General features: G+C 43.4%; 1 pseudogene across 1 annotated transcript in view; it reads right to left on the bottom strand.

Moving 5' to 3' along the window:
- Positions 1-21,047, bottom strand: part of LOC308228365 (ankyrin repeat and MYND domain-containing protein 1-like) — a 31,577-nt pseudogene extending 10,530 nt beyond the window's left edge. Inside the window, exons 1-11 of the transcript in view lie at positions 20,404-21,047; positions 17,849-18,278; positions 16,633-16,849; positions 15,675-15,839; positions 13,935-13,987; positions 12,310-12,481; positions 11,686-11,826; positions 6,737-6,868; positions 5,784-5,897; positions 3,411-3,573; positions 2,139-2,205 (exon numbers count right to left, since the gene is read on the bottom strand). The product of the transcript in view is annotated as an ankyrin repeat and MYND domain-containing protein 1-like (transcript). The remainder of the gene's footprint in view (positions 1-2,138; positions 2,206-3,410; positions 3,574-5,783; positions 5,898-6,736; positions 6,869-11,685; positions 11,827-12,309; positions 12,482-13,934; positions 13,988-15,674; positions 15,840-16,632; positions 16,850-17,848; positions 18,279-20,403) is intronic.
- Between the last annotated feature and the right edge of the window lie 1,877 nt (positions 21,048-22,924).

Below are 22,924 nucleotides of genomic sequence, written 5' to 3'. Positions count from 1 at the left end.
GTTCTGTATCCACCTCACACTTCATACGTCAGATTTCTCATTCAATCTATGTGAGCATCTGATATAATTCAAATAGTGTAATTTCTACCTTGCCAGTCTTCTACTGCTAGGTAGCATGGGGCTTCATTTTTATGAGCACAAGTGTGGTTTCCAATAAGCACAGTGGTGTGGTATTAACGACTCCATGCGTAAAAGTCAGAAATCTCATTGATTTCTCTTCTAAAATACAGGTACAGATGATTAATTGGTAGAATTTGTACCGAAAGCTCCACCCTGCCTAACTTGTTTGCTCTATGGTGGTCTTTCAGCCTGGAAAGTTGTCTATGGATGTTCACAGTAGCTAACCTTAGTCTCAGAGAGAGCATTTCCTTTGCTCTGCACTCACCTTAAAGATTCTTTTCTCCTCACGTTCCAAGTAATGACACAGTAGCAGCTCTCTTAAAGCTGGTGGGTTTACAAAGATCACAGCCACTAAAGTGAATGAACTGAACCTTCTTATTTAAATTCTTTTGTAAAACACATTTTACCGGTCCGTTACATGGAAGACATACCCCAGTCAGTATACAAGCACAAACCACTGTACTCAGATCGTAATGATGGGAAGACTTGCTCAGCAATCCCAAACACTCCTGCCTATGCCGCTCATTCCAGGATTTCTTTTTGCAAATATCACTGCAAGTGAAGACTTCATGACAATGCTGGCAAGGTGAGAGCTGAACACCAGCTGAACGTCCACACTGATAGCAGTATTTAAATAAAGGTAATCTAGAACAAAGACAGTTGTAAAATGAAAGCACACTGTTGTTTGGTTAATGCTTTCCTCAAGCTGACAGCATGTTTGCAGATCACAGTAAAACTGCATTAAAACGGCTACAATACAAAAATAATAATGTTCAACAATAATGCTCAGCAATAAAGAACAGGAGTCTCTGCAGCTTATCACAGGGGTTTGTGGGGAGCAGACTGCGTACCAGCTGCAAAGCCAGCCCCCAGAAAAGCCTAGTGAGAAAAATGACCAAGCTTTTACCAAACCAACATCCACATCCTGCCATACACTAGCACACTGCATGCTTTAGTGTACACTCGGCCTGGAGATGTCTCTTTTCAAACTGGCATGCAAACAGATCATATATGGCCAGAGATAACAAAGCCAAGCTGGCAAACTTAAAACACTCACAGAACACCCTGGAATACTGCAGAGACAAACAAGGGCTTTCATAGGCCTCTGCACCACAACAGTTATTCCAAAGTTGGAACATAAAACAGATTGCTTGGACTAAGGCTGTCAGTGGGACAGGGAAGCAGAATATTAGATATAAGTGCAAGCTGGACTTCAGATTCATATCCTTTTAAAAGCATCTAAGGATCATTTCCAAATAGCAAGTTTCACTAAGGTTTCATTTGTTGCTGGAAGTCATCATTGAGATTTATTTGTAAAATCTTGGTGTACTAGTTTAACTTTCCAGGTTTTAGTTTGAGTTAGTTCATGTTCTTCTAGGTATTTCTGCATCTTATGCTACTATTGATCTATCTTGGTTCAGAAAAAAATGCTACCTCAAAATTTCTGTCTTCAAAAAGGCCCCAGCTCCTGACACCTATCTTACTTCCTCTTGATTCAAATACTGAGGCAAAGTTCAGAAGCCTGTGAATTCCGTACGGTATGAGAAACTGGTGACAGAATTCAATATCCTTGAGGCCAGTATTCCATTATTACTCAAACTTTTGTTAATACACAGTTCCAAGAATAACATTCAAACTGTACAACTTATTCCTGAAATTTCTGGAGAAATGTAAGCTACAAAATTTGTACGGGCCTAATTCTTAGTATTTGCATGCTCCTCTAATGTACTGATGTCATTAATTGGTTTAAAACACAAGGACACTCTGCTTCTCACAAGAAGACTGAATATTATAAACAGTAATAGCAAAGTCTGGAGCTGAAAAGGAGGGATGTGATCAGAGCCCAGAAAGAACCTAATGGCAGCTGGTAAGTCTGGATAGACTGGAGAGAAACATTAGAAAGGAGAAAAATGGCAGGGCGACAGTAATTTTGGTGAGGAAGAAAAATCCCCAGGGCATAGGATTTTTGACTTGTAATAGTCAATCCTTGAGAGCAGTATCCTGTAGTACTGTCCTACCTCATTTCTTCCACATGCTGGCTCCCTCCTTTCTTCTTTGAAACACGTTTATGAATGGCTGAATCCGCTACACCAGCAAAAGAGAACAGGGGGGAAAACAAAAATTGGTATTCTGACATAAGAATTCAAATACTAGTCACAAGACCCACTGTCATTAAAAGTCTGCTTGGCTTTGTCTACTGTAGAAAAATTGAAGATACATAATAAAATGCATCTTCCATCCACAAGCTTCAGAAGCCAAGAAAATAGGAGCCAATTGCTGCCTGTCACAGCCAAGAGGAAGAAACCATACAGATAACTTATTCTTACAACCTGCTTGTGACAAGCCACAGAGTCACAGGTGATGCTGAACTGCAAAGGTAACAGCCTTACATTCTGAGTTCACTTCCCAAGTGTGCTACATCTTTTGTCCCAAAGACCTATCAGAGACCTAGGATCTAAGCCTCATTTCACCACGCATTTGACCAGTACTGAGGGTGTAACTCAGACCATCCAAATTAAGATTTATGTAACATATTAATATATTCATTGTTGCTACTTTAATAGCAGAAGAGCACTGACATAATGGGAGAGGACCTGATAGTCAGTTGCCATAAGGAATGAAGGTACACTAGATATCCGCAGTGACCACTGCATGTATCCTGATCCCTGCAGTAATGACAAGCAATTCCAAGGTTCTCCCATGAAAGAAGAGCCAACTCCTACAATCACTCCTTAACACATGGTAGTAGATCTTGTACAGGGATTTACCAGGAAGCAGCTGACAGGCACTAAACTCATATTCAGATTTCTTCACAAAGCCTGTTCATTCTCTTTAATATTTGTAGAATTGGGGAGGGACTCTTCATTAGGGACTGTAGTGAGAGGACAAGGGGTGGCAGGTTCAAACTTAAACAGGGGAAGTTTAGATTGGATACAAGGAAGAAGTTCTTTACTGTAAGGGTGGTGAGGCACTGGAATGGGTTGTCCAGGGAAGTTGTGAATGCTCCATCCCTGGCGGTGTTCAAGGCCAGGCTGGACAGAGCCTTGGGTGACGTGGTTTAGTGTGAGGTGTCCCATGGCAGGGGGGTTGGAACTAGATGATCTTCAGGTCCTTTCCAACCCTAACTATTCTAGGATTCCATAACCCCTACATCTCCTTACCAAACATGGATAAGCAGGTTTTATTAGGAGTTACCTTTTCAGACAATAATGAGAACTATAATAATCAATTCCCCTTCACACCAGGTGATGCTACCTTTAATCTTGAACTAATCTTAGACTTGAACTAACATTTCTTGGATCTTCTCAGCTCTTCCTCATCCCACTCTTTCTCTTTCAGGATGACACGCTCACGGAGCTTCACTCTAAAGTGTTCCAGCAGTGATCGGCGTGTTTGAAAAGCTTCCTGCTCAAATGCTGGCAGTATGTGGTATGGTGTGTGAGCAATTCTATCCTGCAACATAACATGAGATAATTCACTAACACCTGGGAACAGTAGCACACAAGTTAGTGTTTCAGAGTTAAAGCCAACCAATTCTAAAAGCACAGCATCGTCCCTGCTGGATCCTGGCTTGGATCTCAGTTCATGCTATGGAGCACAGAACATGTCCAGGTTAGATGTCCTAGTTGTTCCAGTTATCGGTTTGGTGAGTGCTCAAGAAATTAACTAAAACAATTTCCAGATGTTTCGTCAAGAGAAAATCATAGAATAATAGAATAGTTTGGGTTGGAACAGGCCTTTAAAGGTCATTTAGTCCAACCCCCTGCAATAAGCAGGAACATCTTCAACAAGATCAGGTTGCTCAGAGCACCACTAAGCCAGGGATGGTGTTTCCAGGGATGGGGCATCCCTTCCCACTGGAATAGGTTTCACAGAGAAGATCTTTCACATCTTCTCTGTGAAACCTATTTCAGTGTTTCACCACTCACATTGTAAAAAATTTCTTCCTTACATCTAGTCAAATCTACTCTCTTTCAAGTTTAGAACTATTACTCCTTGTTCTATTGCAACCAGCCTGCTAAAAGGTTTGTCTCCATCTTATAAACTCTTTAAGTACTGAAAGGATGCAGTACGTTCTCCCCGGAGCCTTCTCTTCTCCAGGCTGAACCAGCCCAGCTCTCTCAGCCTGGCTCCAGAGCAGAGCTGCTCCAGCCCTCGCAGCATCTCCGTGGCCTCCTCCAGACTCGCTCCAACAGCTCCACGTCCCTCTTGTGCTGTTGCCCCAGAGCTGGATCAGGACTGCAGGGGGGGTCTCCCCAGAGAGCAGCAGAGGGGGAGAATCCCCTCCCTTGACTGGCTGCTCATGCTCTGGGGATGCAGCCCAACACAGGGTGAGGGGTTCTGGGCTCCAGTGCACACTGCTGGGCCACATCCAGCTTTTCAACCACCAGTACCCCCATGTCCTTCTCTTCAGGGTTGCTCTCAATCGCTGCTTCACCCCCAGCCTGCACTGATACCAGGGGTTGCATGGACCCATCTGCAGGACCTTGCACTTGGAAGCTGCCCTCATCTTGCAGAGCTCTTCTCCCAGCACGTCTGGAAGCACCACGAAGTTTCTTGAAAATTAAAAGACAGCTGGGGGGCACTGTTTGCCCACTACTACACTCCTCAATTTCCCGTGCTACTTCCCTGTAGCAAGTGCCAGGAAGGAGAGCATAGAAAAAACGTCCAGAGCAAGACAGTAAGATACATGGAGTACAGTGATCAAATTTGACCTGTGATTACAGCTATGAATTGCTTAATTTATTTTCCTGTTTGAGAATCAGCTATGATCACAAGGTAATGTCTACGTAGAACATTGGTGTGGGATGAAAAACCCTTAGTAGCTCTAAGCAGGCTGCTCTGTGAACAAGGTGACCATTACTACCGTTCTTTTCAGAACAACTGCTGTTTATGTTTCAGACATAAGCAATCTGCTCAACATGTAAGTTTTCTTGTTAATAAGAATGCTATAAAAAAAAAAAAAGAGGTTTAATTGAACTGTCACAGAATCCCAGGCCTTTTTAAAGTAGTTTTTTTAAACAAATATATACAGAAAAAACACATCAGCAGAAGTTTCTCATTATACTTCACAGTGGGATTCTTTTTATAAGGCATTACTAAATGATTAAAGATCCCTTTAGTAAATTCACTTAATAAATATATATTTAGTTATTTATCTATAACATATAATGCATAATACATATTTTAATGTATTTTTTATTTAAATATATGTATTTTAGTTAGGAAATCCATTATTTTTAAATTTGACCAATAATGTCCTCTCATGGCTTACAAGACATCAAAAATTAACATGATTTATAACCCATAATAACTTCCCCTGATTTGGTTGTAGCCTCACAGAAACACATACTATTTTTGGTTTTAATGCCCAAGTTTAAGACTACGAGTAACCCTGTTCAATCAGATTATGAATGGAATCTTACGATAAGATGGACAGCAAGGATTGTCTTCACAGGCAAAACTATCAGAGGGTATTGAAACTTAACTGATTAGTGTTTCATTTGGTGCTGAACTGAGTCTCACCAAAAAAAGAAGAGAAAATCAAATTTCCATAAAAGGTTTTGAAGGAGGCCCTGGTCAATTCATAAGGACATAACAGGCCATATATTTGAATGGATGCAAATGCACAGGACTTTCAGATATGGAAACTGAAGTTATACCTGGTAATACTCATAATAGGCGTAGTCAACAACTGTTCCCACAGCTTTTCTCTGTCCTTCCTGAAGAGTAACTGGTGCAAGGATATCTGCACCAGCTTCAAGCAGCTTATCAACCTGAAGACAGCAAATCATGACACATTCAAGCAAAAAGAAAACCTTCCCAGAAACTGCATTCATACCACAGCTACAGAGACAGTGCTGAGCATCAGAGCTTAACCTCTGTTTGTGAGACCATTTTGTGCACCAAACCATGCATTTCTTCTGCCCCTTTAGAGCTGATGATGAATTGTCAAATCTAAACATGTTCTGTAAGTAAAACCTTCTTGCAGGCAGTAGCTATTTGTTTCTGGATATCTCACGATATTCCAGCAACACATGAAGCGCAGACAACTAGTGAGGGAGGGTTCAGAACAGAACCCACCTGAGGAAATTCCCTCCTCTCCCAGACCCATCAGCTGCAGCCTTTCACTTCCACTCTGAATAAGATCAGCCCTGTGCTCCCTTGGATGAGGAGAAAAAACTCCAGTTTTCACAAGGCCAAATGCTGCCATTGACCTAATCATGAATGAGAAAGCTCACTCATCACCAGTGGTATTGAATATTTTGCATTAACAATCAAAGACAACGCAGCTCTCTTCATGTGGATGCTGGTTGGGTTCATAAACAAGGTTATAGTCAGATTTGATAGGACTGTGGGCACTACAACTACCCCATCTGACTTTAATGCAGTTTTTCCTTTTCTACACAAGGAAGTTATCATCCTCTTTACTTGAACATGAAAATGAATTTCCATACAAAACACCTGTTCCTCAGGACAGAAATAAACAGCATTAGGAACAGACACAGGAAGAGTGGGGAGAAATCAGATTACCCATTACAGAGAAAGGAGACAGAACTCTCTGGTTTTCTGAGGTTTGAAAAAAAACCCAATAAACACCCAGAAGTTATCTCACCAAGGCAATCCTCTGTGCTGCCGTCCTCTGCTGCTCATAAGCCGTACTGACAGCAGCACACAGGGCACTTCTTACTGCTCCAATCAATGGCAGATTTGGGTCAGCCCCATGTCTGAGGAGTTCAATCACTGCCTGCAAATGTGCACATGCAAATGTGACACGTTAGTGACTGGAGAAGCCTTTATTGACAGTTCTACAGCAGGAAACCCAGACCCTGGTCAGATCAGGCAAAGCCCTAAAGCTTTACAGTATTTACCACAGCACACTTGCAGTATCGGCCTGTATTTGTCATAGCTTCAGTAACACTCAAAAATTCAGTCACCAGACAGTAGTTTTTACTTCTTTTAGCATGAATCATAGCATCACCATCGAATCTGGAATATTGTGTCCAGTTCTGGGCCCCTCAGTTCAAGAAGGACAGGGACCTGCTGGAGAGAGTCCAGCGCAGGGCAGCTAAGATGATCAAGGGAGTGGAGCATCTCCCTTATGAGGAAAGGCTGAGGGAGCTGGGTCTCTATAGTTTGGAGAAGAGGAGACTGATGGGTGACCTTATTAGTGTATATAAATATATAAAGGGGGAGTGTCACGAGGATGGAGCCAGGCTCTTCTCAGTGGCAAACAATGATAGGACAAGGGGTAATGGGTACAAACGGGAACACAAGAGGTTTCACTTAAACTTGAGAAGAAACTTCTCAGTGAGGGTGACAGAACACTGGAACAGGCTGCCCAGGGGGGTTGTGGAGTCTCCTTCTCTGGAGACATTCAAAACCCGCCTGGACACATTCCTGTGTAACCTTACCTAGGTGTTCCTGCTCTGGCAGGGGGATTGCACTAGATGATCTTTTGAGGTCCCTTCCAATCTCTAGCATACTGTGATACTGTGATACTGTGAAAGGGTAGCTTTAAAAATCACCTGGTCTGAGTCATAACGTATTTGGAAAAAAAAAAAAACCAAAACCTTTACTACAAAGATAAGGATTAGACAGGTTGATCCCTTACAGCCTATTAGATCATTACTTTATCAGACATAAGGAACCAGTAGAAATTGTTGGATATGGGACTATTTCATTAAAAATCATGAAACCTAAATTTTTGTGTTGCAAGAAAACACTTTTGCCCAGAAGAATACCAAAATTGACTTTAAAATTATGAAGACAGCATATGGAAAAAGGTTGAGAAACAAAGACTTGATACAGAATCTATTTCATGTTGTATGCAGTTGTCAGCCCTTTCATAGCACACACTCTAGCTCCTCTAGCTGTATATATTGCATTCAGATTTATTTTTATAGATATTTGATACCCTTCCAGTGAACGGAATATAGTTAAAGAACAGCAACACACTACAAATATTTTCTTTGTTCTACTACTTATCCTATGTAAAGTATAAATTTTGTAGTGACAGAACAAAAGGTAGAATGTTGGTTTCATAAAAAATACTGAAAATGGTTTCCTCTAGATTTGCTCATGGCTGAGTTTCCAACAGAATGCCGCTCTGGATTATTGGTGTGCTTTTGTATTGGAGAAAGATAAACAGGGATGCAGAAACCACACTTCAATCCTGCCCCTTTCAGCTTTTCGGAACTGCTAGGCTTGCCTCCCTTTGGAGTGTTCTTACCATGGCTTGCTCAGCCCCACAAAAACAATAGCCACCCTTTTCCTACTTTCTTTACATTCATGTCTTGCTGGCTTTCGCACCACTCACTAGGAAGTTTAGTAAAACGACTGGAGAAGTCTGGGGATAGCAAATTTGAGAGATAGATGTTAATAACTTTCACTGGGCCAAATGACAGAGAGTTGGGCGTGAGAGGGAAGCAGCAAGCTTTCAGGCACAAAGGACCTGCCTTGAGTGGGGCTCATTCACATATTCATTTAAGCTCTATGAATAAAGGGTTACCAGATCAATATAAAAGTGATATTTGAAAAAGTAAATTTTGCCTAGACTGTGTCTGGGCATTCTGTAACTAAATACTGTTGATAAATAGGTATTAAGTTCTCCTGTTTACTAGTTAAGGACAAAGTACTAAAATACAACTCCATGGAGATGAAGCAAGCAAGTCCCATAACAGACATATATATCTTCAGACATTTGAGTATGGATCTCTGTCTGGGGACAGGTGATGAGTCAACAGAGAGCTTGTGAGTCACAGTCAAAGGAGATCTTGTACAAGCTGCTGATCAGGAGGACTCTCTGGATGAAGTGCTCTACAGACAGATAGGAGCAGCCTCGTGCTCATAGGCCCTTGTCCTCATGGGGGATATCTGCTGGAGGGACGGTACAGCCTGGCACAAGCAGTCCAGGAGGTTCCTCCATTGTGCGGAAGACAACTTCCTCTTGCAAGTAATAGAGGAACCAACAAGGAGAGGTGCCATGCTTTACCTCGTACTCACCAACAAGGAGGGGCTGGTTGGGAAAGTGATGCTCCAGGGCAGCCTTGGCTGTAGCAATCACGAGATGGTCGAGTTTGAGATCCTCAGGACAGTAAGAAGGGCACACAGCAAGCTCACTGCCCTGGACTGCAAGAAAACAGACTTTGGCCTCTTCTGGAACCTGCTTAGTAAGGTTCTGTGGGATAAAGCCCTGAAGGGCAGGAGGGCCAAGACTGCTGGTTGATATTCAGGGATCAACCAGGTTGAGGGAAGGGATGCTTATATCCTGACTTACAAGCTCAGGAGTGTTGTGTAACAACTAGAAGGAAATGTGGCAGGAAGGCCAGGAGACCTCCATGGATGGATAAGGAACTGCTGAGAAAACTTAGAGGGGAAAAAAGAGGCTTATAAAAGGTGGAAGCAAGGACAGGCAGCCTGTGCAGAATACAGGGACATTGCCCAGGAAGCTAGGGACCAGGTTAGGAAAGCTAAGGCCCAGTTAGAATTAAATCTGGCAAGGGAGGTGAAAGATAACAGGAAGGGCTTCTATAGGTATGGAGCAAACAAAAGACAGACTAGGGATAATGTCGGCCCTCTCCAGAAGCTATCAGGAGAACTGGCTACCCTGGCTTTGGAGAAGGCTGTGGTTCGCAATGACTTCTTTGCCTCAGCCTTCATCAGCAAGTGCTCTGACCACGCTGCCCAAGTCTTGGAAGGCAGACACAGGGACTGTGAGAATGAAGACCTTGGGCCCACTGTAGGAGAGGATCAGGTTCAAGACCATCTTAAGAACCTGAACGTGCACAAGCCCATGGGACCTGATGAAATCCATCCGCGGGTCCTGAAGGAGCTGGCAAATGAAGTTGCTAAGCCACTGTCCATCATATTTGAAAAATCATGGCGGTCAGGTGAAGTTCCCGACGACTGGAAAAAGGGAAAAAAAACCCCTCATTTTTAAGAAGGGGAAAATGGATGACCCAGGGATCTACAGACCAGTCAGCCTCACCTCTGTGCCTGGCAAAATCTTGGAGCACATTCTCCTGGAAAGCATGCTAAGGCACATGAGAAATGGTTGGCGGTTGGTGACAGCCAGCATGGCTTCACTAAGGGCAAATCATGTCTGACCAATTTTGTGGCCTTCTATGATGGGGCTACAGAACTGATGGATGGGGCAAAGCAGTTGAAGTCATCTCTCTGAACTTGTGCAAAGCGTTCGACACTGTCCCGCATGACATCCTTGTCTCTAAATTGGAGAGACATCAATTTGATGGATGGACCACTCAGTGGATAAGGAACTGGCTGGGTGGCCACATGCAAAGAGTTGTGGTTGTCGGTACTGGGACCAATCCTGTTCAACATCTTTGTCGGTGACATGGACAATGGGATTGATGCACCCTCATCAAGTTTGCCAGCACCACTAAGTCGTGTAGTTCGGTTGATACGCTGGAGGGAAGGGATGCCATCCAGAGGGACCTCGACACGCCTGTGAGGTGGGCCAATGCCAACCTCATGAAGTCCAACCAAGCCAAATGCAAGGTCGTACACCTGGGGCGGGGCAATCCCAGGCATGGCTACAGGTTGGGTAGAGAAGAGATTCAGAGCAGCCCTGCGGAGAAGGACTTGGGGGTCTTGGTCGATGTGAACATGAGAGGGCTGCAGTGTGCGCTCGCAGCCCAGAAAGCAACAGTATCCTGGCCTGCATCAAGAGGAGCGCAACCAGCAGGTAGATGGAGGTGATCCTGCCCGTCTCCTCTGCTCTCATGAGACCTCACTTGGAGCATTGTGTGCAGTTCTGGTGTCCTCAACATAAAAAGGACATGGAGCTGTTGGAGCAAGTCCAGAGACGGGCTACAAGGATGACCAGGGGACTCGATCACCTCCCATATGAAGATAGGCTGAAAAGGTTGGGGCTGTTCAGCCTGGAGAAGAGAAGGCTGCGTGGAGACTTCATAGCAGCCTTCCAGTATCTGAAGGAGGCCTACAGGGATGCTGGAGAGGTACTCTTCATTAGGGACTGTAGCAACAGGACAAGGGGGAATGGGTTTAAACTTAAATCAGGGAAGTTTAGGTTATATATAAGGAAGAAGTTCTTTACTGTGAGGTTGGTGAGGCACTGCAACAGGTTGCTAAAAGATGTTGTGAATGCTCCATCCCTGGCAGAGTTCAGGGCCAGGCTGGACAGAGCCTTGGGCAACATGATCTAGGGTGAGGTGTCCCTGCTCATGGCAGGGGGGTGGGAACTAGATGACCTTCAGGTCCTTTCCGTAACTATTCTATGATTCGATGATTTTATGATTTGTACTGGACTACACATAAGAAACTTCTAGACTCTGTCTTATGTAAGACATGACAGAGTGTTCTGGGGCACCGGAAGCATGTGTTTATTTACAACCTAATACAATACACCTCAAGTGACTCTAGTTTTTTGGGGGTTTGGTTTTCTTTCTTTTTTTAAGGCTCTTTCAGGGAAATGCAAAGCTTTCACTGCAAAATCAGGCAGGCAGTAATCTCAACTCCCTGCTCAGGTCCTCTGCAATCTGAATTTCAATAGCTGAAAGATGAGCTCAAAAAGCAACATACCTTGTCTGGACCATATAGCTCATTTCCATCTTCTGCCCTTGCATTAAGATCTGGGGCAGAATGCAGGAGGTACTGAGTTATCTGGACCCCTTCCTCCCCAGGAATCGAGGCAGCTATGTGGAGAGCAGTTAACCCCCCTAACTGAAAACACAAATATAGCATTAAGACTCCTGTTTATCAGAAGCAGCACTTAAATAGTGATAAATATTATTTTAAGAATAATCCAAGCTCACTCTTCCCATATGCTGTGCCTCACAGACAGCCACCAGAAATCTAGAGCCCAGACTTATAAGACTGTGGAATACTAAAGGCCCCAGACACTTGGCCTGTTAAAATATCACAACAGCTATAACCAACGTGAGGACCAGCTTTGCAAATATTCCTCAACCACTCACAAGCTTGGCAATCAGAAAACATAGTAAGAAAGAGAAACTTGGAGAGTAAGGAGCTTTGAGTTCTTTCTACTAAAAAACAGAAAAATAAATCTTTGAACAGGATAATCGCTTTAAACAGCTTTCTGGCCATTCTAAAGCTGATTCTGACATGCAAGATATTTTACAGTAGGGCACTGAAGCTGCAGTACACACCTTGAATCCCATATTATGAAATATCATTCAGTAAAACCTTCGATGGAAGCCGCACATCAGACATGGCTCCCCTTTTTAAGAGGAGTTCCACTGCTTCTGCGTCTGCAGCTTTATCAGCAAAGAACAGAAGGTGTGGTGGGGCCCAGGATGCGTTGGGATCTGCACCTCGATGAAGCAGTAGCTGGATTGCTTCCCATCTCTTCTGTCGTCTAGAATTGACATAGAAAATACCAGAATAACATATTAGCACCTTCCAAGAAAAGCTAGTGGACTAAAATGGCTTGCAGGTAATAGACATTACAACTGTCACTTAGCAGAGGGAAGACATGGCAGTCTTTAGGGTCACATCACAACTGTCATACACCAGTCAGGCAACAACATTATGACCTGAAGAGGAGACAGTACAGTCAGTGTATCTCAGCCCTCTAAACTAAAGCAGTGGCATGCAAAGAGCAGTCTCTGCAGTCATGAAAAGCTGCAGCATAGGGACAGGTAAAAAGCTAGGCAAGGTTATCTGCGTCTTTACCAGTCTCACATGTGACTTGTAAAACATTTAGTCTTCGTATTGTTTAATGAAAGAAACAGAGTCCTCCCTCCTGCCATCAAAGACTGCTTGGAAGTTTCTTTCCTCAAGTAAACTTCATTCACCCATCCATCCCAACAAAACAAAGGTCCAGTGTTTCTCTTAAACAAAAGCTGGAACCGGAGCTATGCTAGATTAGGACAGTATATTCCAGGTGCCATCTGCATCTCTATGGAGGCAAACTATCCACACACACAAAAGAATCTGACACCCCTACAAAATGAAGCAGACAGCACTTGGATGCTTGGATATCACCCAGAAATTCCATCACAAAGTGTTCTCACGGTATACTCATCTTTGCAGGCATTGTAATAACTCGGCTTTACCCACAAGCCCTACATTCAGCAGATCTCTATATTCCAATGAACAATATGCGGTATGCACAGTATTTCAGACAACAAGAATCATGGGAGGTGGGAGCATGTTTTACTTTTGTGCCACAAAAGTAAAATGTGGCACAAATAAGGGATGGAGGTCAGAAGGCCAACCACGAACTTTCAGTCTGAGGGGTCTGAGATGTCAAAACGACCTACACTGCCATAAAACCCACACAAAAATTTTGACATCTTTGGTGACTGCTCTGTAAGCAAAGCAAAAAGCAAAATGTGTCCCTTTCAAAGATCCACAAATGCAAAACAGTTGGACTGTTTCAGTTGACACTGGTGAACAGACACTTGCAGAAAACAACAAGCAAGTTCCTATGTAGTCAAGACTTCAAGTAACAAATATATTCTCCTTCCTCAGGTCTGCACTACACTGCAACTCTCCTTGGCATATTTAGAAGCTTTTCACAATCTTCTAACAAGAAATCTTGTCTTGTTCAAGCATGATGTCCTTTGCTTGAACTGCACTTTTCAACTATAGTCTTTCTCAGTGCTGCCGTGAGCCACATTAGAGCGTATAAACAGTTAGTGGTTTCTACTCGTAAACAAGGTTTGCCCAGTTAAACAATCAAAAAATATCTTTCCTTGCAACGGATGCACATTTATGTGAAATATGTGAAATAATGTTACCTTCTTTTTGCAAAACCATTTATGAGAGTTGGTCTCCCATTTCTAGCGCATGAGACTTACTCTCACACTATGCCTTCAGCATCACTCACAGTTTCTGAGGATTCTGATTTTTCAGTCCACTTAAAGATTAAAAAAAAGAAAAAAGAAGTGTTACTAAAATGAAACAAATCTTCTTCCAGTGCATGACTCAGTATATTAACACACCTGTTAATCACAGCTTTAACGCAATACAGCATATAATGATACTGGAATTTTGTTAAGCGCTGTTAGGGATATAATTTAGAAGTAAATTGTAACTAAGTTTTTGCTTGTTCATTTGTTTTAATTTCTTAAAATAACAGAATATTTCTCTTGTTCAATTTCAGGGCAAGTTCAGGTTAGATATAAGGAAGAAGTTCTTTACTGTGAGGGTGGTGAGGCACTGGAACAGGTTGCCCAAAAAAGAAGTGGGTAAATGCTCCGTCCCTGGCAGTGTTCAACGCCAGGTTGGACAGAGCCTTGGGCAACATGGTCTAGAGGGGTTGCCCGTGGCAGGGGGGTTGGAACTGGATGATCTTAAGGTCGTTTCCGACCCTCACTTTACTATGATTCCATGGTGTCTAAAGCGTGTTCAGAACAGTTGAATCTTTCTTCCAGTATACATCACCTAACTTAAGAGAAAAAGAATTGCTGAAATAACACGAGACACACACAGATTTTCAACCTGCATTAGCTTGCATGAGAATCTGATACTAGGATCTACAAGGCTAATTTTTCCAAATCTGGATGCAAGTTCAACTCAGAGGAAAAGTGAAAGCAGTGTATGTCTACTCGCCAGATCTCACAGACTGTTACAGACAACGACCAACATAGAAAGATCCCCTCTCTACTCCTAATTACCTTATAGTACTATGAGAGGTAATAGCTCTACACTGATTTTCTGTGTGGTTTTCAGCAGCAGTTCTCTCTCACTCCCCTTCTCCCTTTCCCATATAGTTGCCTTGCAACTTTAGCAGTGTTTCGCACGACCACATGATCGTACTCTTGGAACTGGAACAGTGACTTCAGAGCAACCAAGGATTATTTGGTACTTAATTTCCAACAAGTTTCCTCAAAGCACAAGCCTAATCTGTCTAACCTCATGTGAAAGTTCCAGAGGCACCCCTCCATTTCTAGGCTACGCGGAAGCACTTCTAAGACCACACAGTTCCTGCCCAGACCCCTTTTTCAGCTGTTTTCTCATCCTGGCTGGTGAGTCCCAGCATCCTTGCTTTCATTGCTTTCCCATTCCCAGGTTTGTACCCTTACAAAATTCATATCCTGTTCCTACACAGGAAGTAAGAGCAGGTGTTTCATTTTGTGGCAGAAGAAAGGTTAGGGATACGACTCTTCCTTTTTGAGTACTCCCCAAGCATCACCAGACTTCTGACAGAACAATCTCTTCGTAGTAGCCACCTCCATGATGCCAGCAAGGTTACGTAGTACCAGGAGAATCACCTACATCCTACTGTTCTACTTACATTTTTGTAATTCCCATTAACTCTCCCACTGCATCTTCACTGTGTTAAACACCTAGCCAGCACAGCCTTGCATTCTGCTATTGATATAGTGCCTTATTTCAACTGCTGAGTAAGCTTGTAACTGCATAGGAGCATGTTCTTCGACTTAGGAAGTGAGTGCAGTGAGAGCAGAGATTATTCTGCAGTTTCAGAATGTAAAATGTATTAAAGTTCTGAGTTTTATATACAGCAAATTTTAAAAGCAAGCTTGCAGGTTGGCAAAATACTACATTATGATTCTGTTATTTTAGATTAGAAGTAAACAAACCTTGTAACTGTGCAAGCTCCTCTCAGCAATATTAACCTTAAAAGATTCTTCTGGATAAACAAGAATAAAACACATGGAGAGAGCAGATAATCCTTCATCACTACACTTACTCACATCAGCTCCACTATCAAGAAGAAGATTGACAAGAGCATTACGGGAAGGAACCTGTAGAGGGGAAGCATCCATATTTGCATATATAAGTACACACTTCTTGCCTGGGACATGGAAAGAACTGACAGCACAATTTTGAGGTAATGATGCTCTACACTGTTTATCTAATTCACATTGATATTTTCCTCAAAACAGAAGCTCAATGTCTTACAGGGTTCAGAACATAACTTTTTTGGTTAATTTCAACTAATGGATTTTGCAGGAATTCATCGAGGTTTCATGCACAGAGAGACTAGAAATGACTGAGACGGCTATAGGAGAAATACAGTGTTCTAAATTATCTAGCTTCTGCTTGGCATTTACAGTGAATGCTGAGTATTGAGGCAGCTGACAGAAAAACAAAGAAAAAGGCAGGGGGAGAGATTGCATCCCCCTCCTACAGAAACTGGAGTTGTACATGCGTAGTTTCAGCCACAACCGCTTTTCAGCAAAAACAAAACAACTCTGTGTGCATCTGATTTCAAATAGGATCAAAAATAATAAGGGCACAATCACATCCAAGAACATAGATCTAGCCCACTGCATAATCACAACCTGAAATCAAACCTGACATTTGAAATCACTGCTAATATTTACTGAAGGGCTTCTTTTAGGTTCTTTGTTTACCATGGGGGTTGGCACGATACCAGTCATTACAGACACTACTCATGCCACACCGCTTTTCTGGGTTTCCTGCTTGTTGAACATTCCTTCATACTATGTAATGAAACAAGAGAAAAAATTAATCCAGCCTACTACGCCAGGAACTTTCTCATCATGTGGTAAAGAGTCATGCTTAGAATCTTACAGCCGCAGCAGCAAGTGCTGTGTATCCATGTTTGTCAGCTATGTCTGGATGAGCAAGCCCGTTCCTCAGAATCGCAGAGACCCCATCATAGTCTCCTCTTGCTGCCTTCTTAATTAGCTGCTCCGAGGCAAGTTCTCTGGGGCCTGAAGGCCCATAAGCATTGCGGGCTCCACTGAGAATGAGGTTGACATCTGAATTGAACTCCACTTGACAGCGCCTAGAAAAGGAGAGAAAAGCACAGCACATTTAAGCAGCTAGGTACTCTTGGACCACTACTGCAGCTAAAGAAAATGCATCAAGAATAAAATATGCTGGTCCGCAAGATGGGAAAATAAGGCCAGCTATCATTTTAAGAGCTATTTTAGATAGTGTGAGCTTGCTTATATGAATGGGGTGCTGGCAGTAGCATATAGATTTTATCTAGACAAGTTAAAAGTATTTTAGTAGATGTTTGATGGACGGATAAGAAAACAAAATCTAACTACCATGTGTTTTTATGACCCAATTTATCATGCACAGTCATGACATTTGTTTATGATCTAATTTTCATCACCTGCTTTAACTATGACTATAAAATATACGTAGGTAGCTTGTGTTCCTATCAGAAAAGCAAACAAGGAAATCCTCCGTGGGCTCAAAAAGCATCTGCACATACAAGTACCAAGCTACATAAAAACTGATGTGCAGTTGGCAGTTCTACTAGCTGTTGACTTTTTTGTTACAGCGTATTTTGAATAGCCTTGAAGAAGAACAAGAGTCAAGACAACCACAAAGAGTTATCAATATCCATATTTTCAGTACTTTTGAAAACCTGGCGCTATGCTTCCCCATATTTTTTTTTCTATGCCAGACTACACTCTCCGGACAGCGAAGGTCAGAACAGGTCTCTACAGCCCTTGACTCCCAATTCTTTTCAAAACTGGACTTCCAGAAACCCTGACTTGTTAATGAGTAATGGGATTATTTTTCTAGGTGTGACCAGGATAAACCCAATGTTTAACTTAAAGGAATAAAATCTATAAATTGAGAGATGAATATGTTATTTGCTTCCTTTTTTAACAAAAAACAACCCTTATTGGCAACTTGTAATCTCAAGGCCACAAAACCCAATCTCGAGTGCAGCTTTTATCCTGCAACGTAAATTTGAAAACAACAAACACCCATGGGTAGTAATTGTTAAAAATCCACACATAATAAACAAATCATCAGCAGTTACCTCTGCTTATGCACGTGCATCTACCTTCGAACCAGCAGGGAGGTTACATTTGCAACAGGCCAAGGGTCCTCCTCAGGCAGCTTCTTCTGAAAATACAGAGCATCACACTCTCCAGGAAGGAGTGAGTCAGAGTAAGACGATCCATGTTACGAGAATATGCAAAGACTCCTTCAGGTAAAATATCATTACCATCAAAAGGGAGATGTTTATAGCTACGGAGAAATGGGTCTTCCTCAAGTGAAATATACCCCTTCTGAGATCTGTCATCAGTGTACCTGTAGTGCGCTGGATAATCCAAGACAGGAAAATAACCAGGTACTTCAGTACATAGCTTAATTAGATGATCTCTGAGCCACAAGCCAACATCCTGACAGCCATCTGGATAGCTCTCAACCCCTGGTCCAAATCGCTCATCAGATTTGTACAGCCCCTTAAGAAACAAGTAAACTCACGAGTATCAGTCAGAGAGCAAACAATTTGTACAGTTAAAGTCTGGATTGTATTTAAACCAATCTGGCTGCTTTTGGCCTTACTGGTCCACTTACTATTGACAGAGCAATAACTGCCAAAGCCAATCTGAACAGCAAAGCCTTCACGTTCACTTTGGTCTATTAACAGCAAACACAAATCTTCCAGCACACGAACAGTGGAAGGCCCTAAATTTAACTACAGTAGGATGTATATGTTTAGATTACAATTCCTGACGCTTTTAAGGCCTAGGCAAGATTTTATTTTAATTTTATTCTGTGATCAATTTTAGATTGCAGCCTTTTGGTCCAGGACAGGTTTTTGGTTAGATTTTACTACCTTCTCAAAACAAACATTTCTGAAACACATCTGGCGCAGACACAGATTCTGGAAATGGCACATTTCTTTTCTTACAATGTAACTAAATTTAGGGTATCTATAGTCTTGCAAGCATGACACGACATGCCAACGGAAGAGTCTCAGCAGCAAATAGCGCACTACAGGACAGGAGTTTCAGTCTTCCTACAAAAGGTATCCTAGTTTGACCTTGACACTGTGGTAGGTAAGGCATAAACATCATCAAATTCAAGCAGACTCATGCGTATCTGGACCACACAGATGGTTCGAGACAGGTTCACACTGAGCTATCACAACCTCAAAACAGCCATTTGGAGCAAAAATCAGCAACTTCACACTGAGCTGTTTAGCTACACAGATAAATGAGTAGGACAAAAGCACTATCACTGGCAGAATATACTGGCAAGAATAAAATTCTGAGTATGGTTATGATCTCAAGTTTCTCTGTTTTCGCCCGAGCTTTAGATTTTACATCATATACTCAAACTAAAGCTCTCCTAAATCTGTAATTAACGCCACATTATCAACACTGAGCAAGAATGCTGTGTTCTTGTTGATGTCTCCTCAGTGTTGATTGGCCCTCTAAATGCAAACACTGTTATGTTGTTTCTCTCTATGTTTTAGATTATTTGAGGACTTGCAGAGATACCCAGGGATCAGCAGGAACAGGTGGGCACTGTTCCCCTACACTTGGGACTGGTCAGATATACCTTTTAGGAAAATAAAGAAGGACTGCAAGCTCTTAGAAAACAAGATTTCCAGCTTCTACTAGCAACATCAGGGCTGAAAATGATGCAAACCAGCCAACTAGCTACCTGGAAACTTCAGAGTGCTATCTTCACAGTTTCCTAAAATGCAGTGCTTTTCCAGTTTCTAATTCATCCTAATATGCCTTTTGAGAGTACTGTCTAACAAATAAGCTCTTCATCAAAGAAGGAGAATAAATACCCAAATTACATACATTAGATACGTGAACAAGAAACTTTTCCAGGCAGCACTGGTGAGGCTGCACCTCAAATACTGTGTTCAGTTTCAGGCCTCTCACTACAAAAAAGGCATTGAAGTGCTGGAGCTGGTCCAGAGAATGGCAGTGGAGCTGGTGAAAGGCCTGGAGCACAAGAGTGATGAGGAACTGGGGGTGTTTAGCCTGGAGAAAAGGAGGCTCAGGGGAGACCTTACCACTCTCTACAACCACCTGAAAGAAGGCTGTAGTGAGGTGGGGGTTGGTGTCTTTTCCCAAGTAGAAAGAGAAAATGGCCTCAAGTTGCACCACAGGAGGTTTAGTCCGGATATTAGGAAACATTTCTTCCCTGAAAGGGCGGTCAGGTCTTGGAACAGGCTGCCCAGGGAAGTGGTGGAGTCACCATCCTGGAGGTATTTAAAAAGACATGTAGATGTGGCACTTACGGATATGGTTTAGTGGTGGACTTGGCAGTGCTGGGTTAATGGTTGGACTTGATGATCTTAAGGGTCTTTTCCAGCTCAAATGATTCTATTATCATCTCCTTCGGTATTTCCCCATGGGAAAGTTGAGTACAGAAGCTAAGCTGTTGAAATAGCACCCTAACTCATGGGAGATCAAAGCATGACAATTTTGCTCTAAAGAACTAAAATACTAAGGGAGCTACTCGGAAAAAAAAAAAAAAACAACCAAAAAACACCAAACCAAACCACTGCTGACTTTGAAAGGCACAGGAATTGCAGTATTAGCACAGCAATTTCCCAGTTCCCTGAAATTTTCTGACATCCTTCCATTCCAGCATCCCATAGGCTTCTACACGGCCAAGATAAACAGCTCCTGTGAATTTGGAACCATCAGGCCTGTAGTTAACCCCATTTCTGTGGCGGTGGCCTATGTACAACTTTCCCACATATCTCTGTAATCCACAAAAGAGGACAAGACAAGAAGAATGATACAACTGATAGGACAAAAATAAGTGAAATTGCATTCTTACTGCAGCAGAGCAGGACTAACAAGATGCAGGCAACTGACACACGAAGAGGATGAATCTGTTACACAGTTAAGACTGGGCACAGTCTCAATGTCACTTTAGTTGTGGGCTTCAAAGCCCAGCCAAGATTTTACCAATTTCTCTAGGAGCTCTTCCATCACATAGCAATCAGTAGTCCATACTACTTCAGTAGATGTATCTCAGTGCTCATATTCTCATTGCTAAATGACAGAGGAGAAACCAACATCTATTCAATCATTCAACAGCTGTCCTAAAGACCGGTATGCCAATATACCTTCAGCATTCTGCATTCAAAACAAAAGGTAAAAGTCTTCAACTGCCAGATGCATGTGAAGTGACTGGATTATTAAAACTTTACACACCACTTGCTTTAAAAGTGCTCCAAAACTGCCACTTTAACCCTTCCGGAGAACGCACTGATGAAATTTTGTACCATAGGCAAACAAAGTGCTGGGCTGTATGAAAGTGGCTGATGCGCAGTAAAAAGTTGTCCATAACCCCCTCTCTTCTGTGAAGAAAACCTTAGCTACCAACCTGCTCATCTGACTGTACCTGACTGAAATCTGATAGTCATTGATTTCAGCCACAAACACTTCAAGGTATTCACCACTTTGAAGCAAAACCAAGCATTTGGAAGATATTTTAGATAAATCAATCAAAAATTGTTAATTAAAAGCAAAAACCACTTAAATAACAATCTCAATTCTTCACTTCTTCTGTTGCATTAAAAATAATCATAAAGTATGCAGCCCTGCCACAGTCTTGGCACTTTGTGGCATAAAAGGAGCGACTGCCCCTGGCTTAAAACAAAAGAACATTATGGTGCTAATAACAGCACTCACAGAAACCATCTACCATCTTCTCTGGGACTGAGGACAGACTGAGTGGTCCGAGGGAGAGAACAGAGGGTGTTATGTGAAACCGTGGAGCTCAGTTTTTATTTTCACAGTGGACGTGTTACCAACCCAGACACGGACTGACAGGAACACCAAGAAGAGCAGTGAGGGCTGATTCCCCAGGTGAACGTGCTCTCAGACATCACACGGATGCTGTGAAAGCTCTTGCCTTACTCAGAATAAGCTCAAACTGAGTTTGGCACCAGTAGAGGGCGAGCAGGGAGAGAAAGCCCAGGGAAGGCAGCATCCGAGCCGCTCTTCTTCCAAGGAGGAAGCAGGGCCTCCAGACCGCCCCTCCCCTGCCCACGGACGGGCAGGGCTCCCAGCGAACACACGCTGGGGGACACGTGGCCACGGCGCATCACCGACAGCCGTCCGGGGCCCGCGGAACGCTCGTACCCGGGTGGCAGAGCGGGGGGCCTCCGGCGGTCTCTCCCCGCAGCCCAGCATCAGCACCCCGCACGTTGCCGGTCCCCGGCCCGCGGGGCAGGCCCTGCCTGGAGCTGTGGCCACAGCTAGCCGCCCTCGCCTCTTCCGTGCCCTTGGCCGCCAGCAGAGCGAAAACTCGCCCCACATCGACGGCCATGGCCGCGCCCCCGACAACACTGCCGACTCCGCCTGGTGGGGTGCGAGGCCCCAGATCACGGCTGGCGCCTTGCCGTGGACACCCCGGCGGCCTCGCCCGGCGCTGGGGCCTAGAGGGAGGCCCGCGTAGCCACCCTGCGCCGCCCCCCCGCGGCAGTACCGTATAGGACAGCAGGCCTGACCGTGAGCCCGGCCCTGCTCACTCCAGCCCTTTGGCCTGCTCTTTCTGCCAGCGCTCGTCGTCTCTTCTGCAGACTCTCGCAGCTCTCCTGGCCGCCTTGCTCAACCTTGCTGTGAAATACGAGCTCACTCCTCTAAACGAGATAACAGGGTTTTATTGAGGGACAGAGTCAGTAAAGCAAAAGCAACAGCGCTGGGTGCACGACCGTAGCCAGAGGCGCGCTGGTGAGCATTTGTTACAGGTTTATATACTTTCACTATTGCATTACCCAAATACATATTCATAATTCCCGCGTATAGGCAGGGAATATTATATCTAGCTCCAGGACCTTATTATCATAAGTCTCCTCCTCTTGGCATCTGTGTGCTGCTCTGCGGTGATTGTGGGCAGGGGTCTTGAGGATGAAGTAAGCAGTCTTCCTCATGTGAGGAGGGGTCTTCAAGATGAAGTAAGCAGTCTTCCTCGCGGTGTACTCTTCACCTTTGGCACACTTGGATGCCCCAGTAATCACAGAACTAGCTGAACCCAGCCGTATCTGTAATTCTTCTGATAGCTGGCAAAGATTTAGAACAGCGTGACCTTCCTGCAAAATTTATTGCAGGAGGGGCAGACAGGG

This window comes from Psittacula echo, assembly GCF_963264785.1.
Source record: "Psittacula echo genome assembly, chromosome: 18".
Classification (NCBI taxonomy): domain Eukaryota; kingdom Metazoa; phylum Chordata; class Aves; order Psittaciformes; family Psittacidae; genus Psittacula; species Psittacula echo.
The sequence above is the reverse complement of the archived record's forward strand: the minus strand, read 5'-3'. Positions and strand labels throughout refer to the sequence as shown.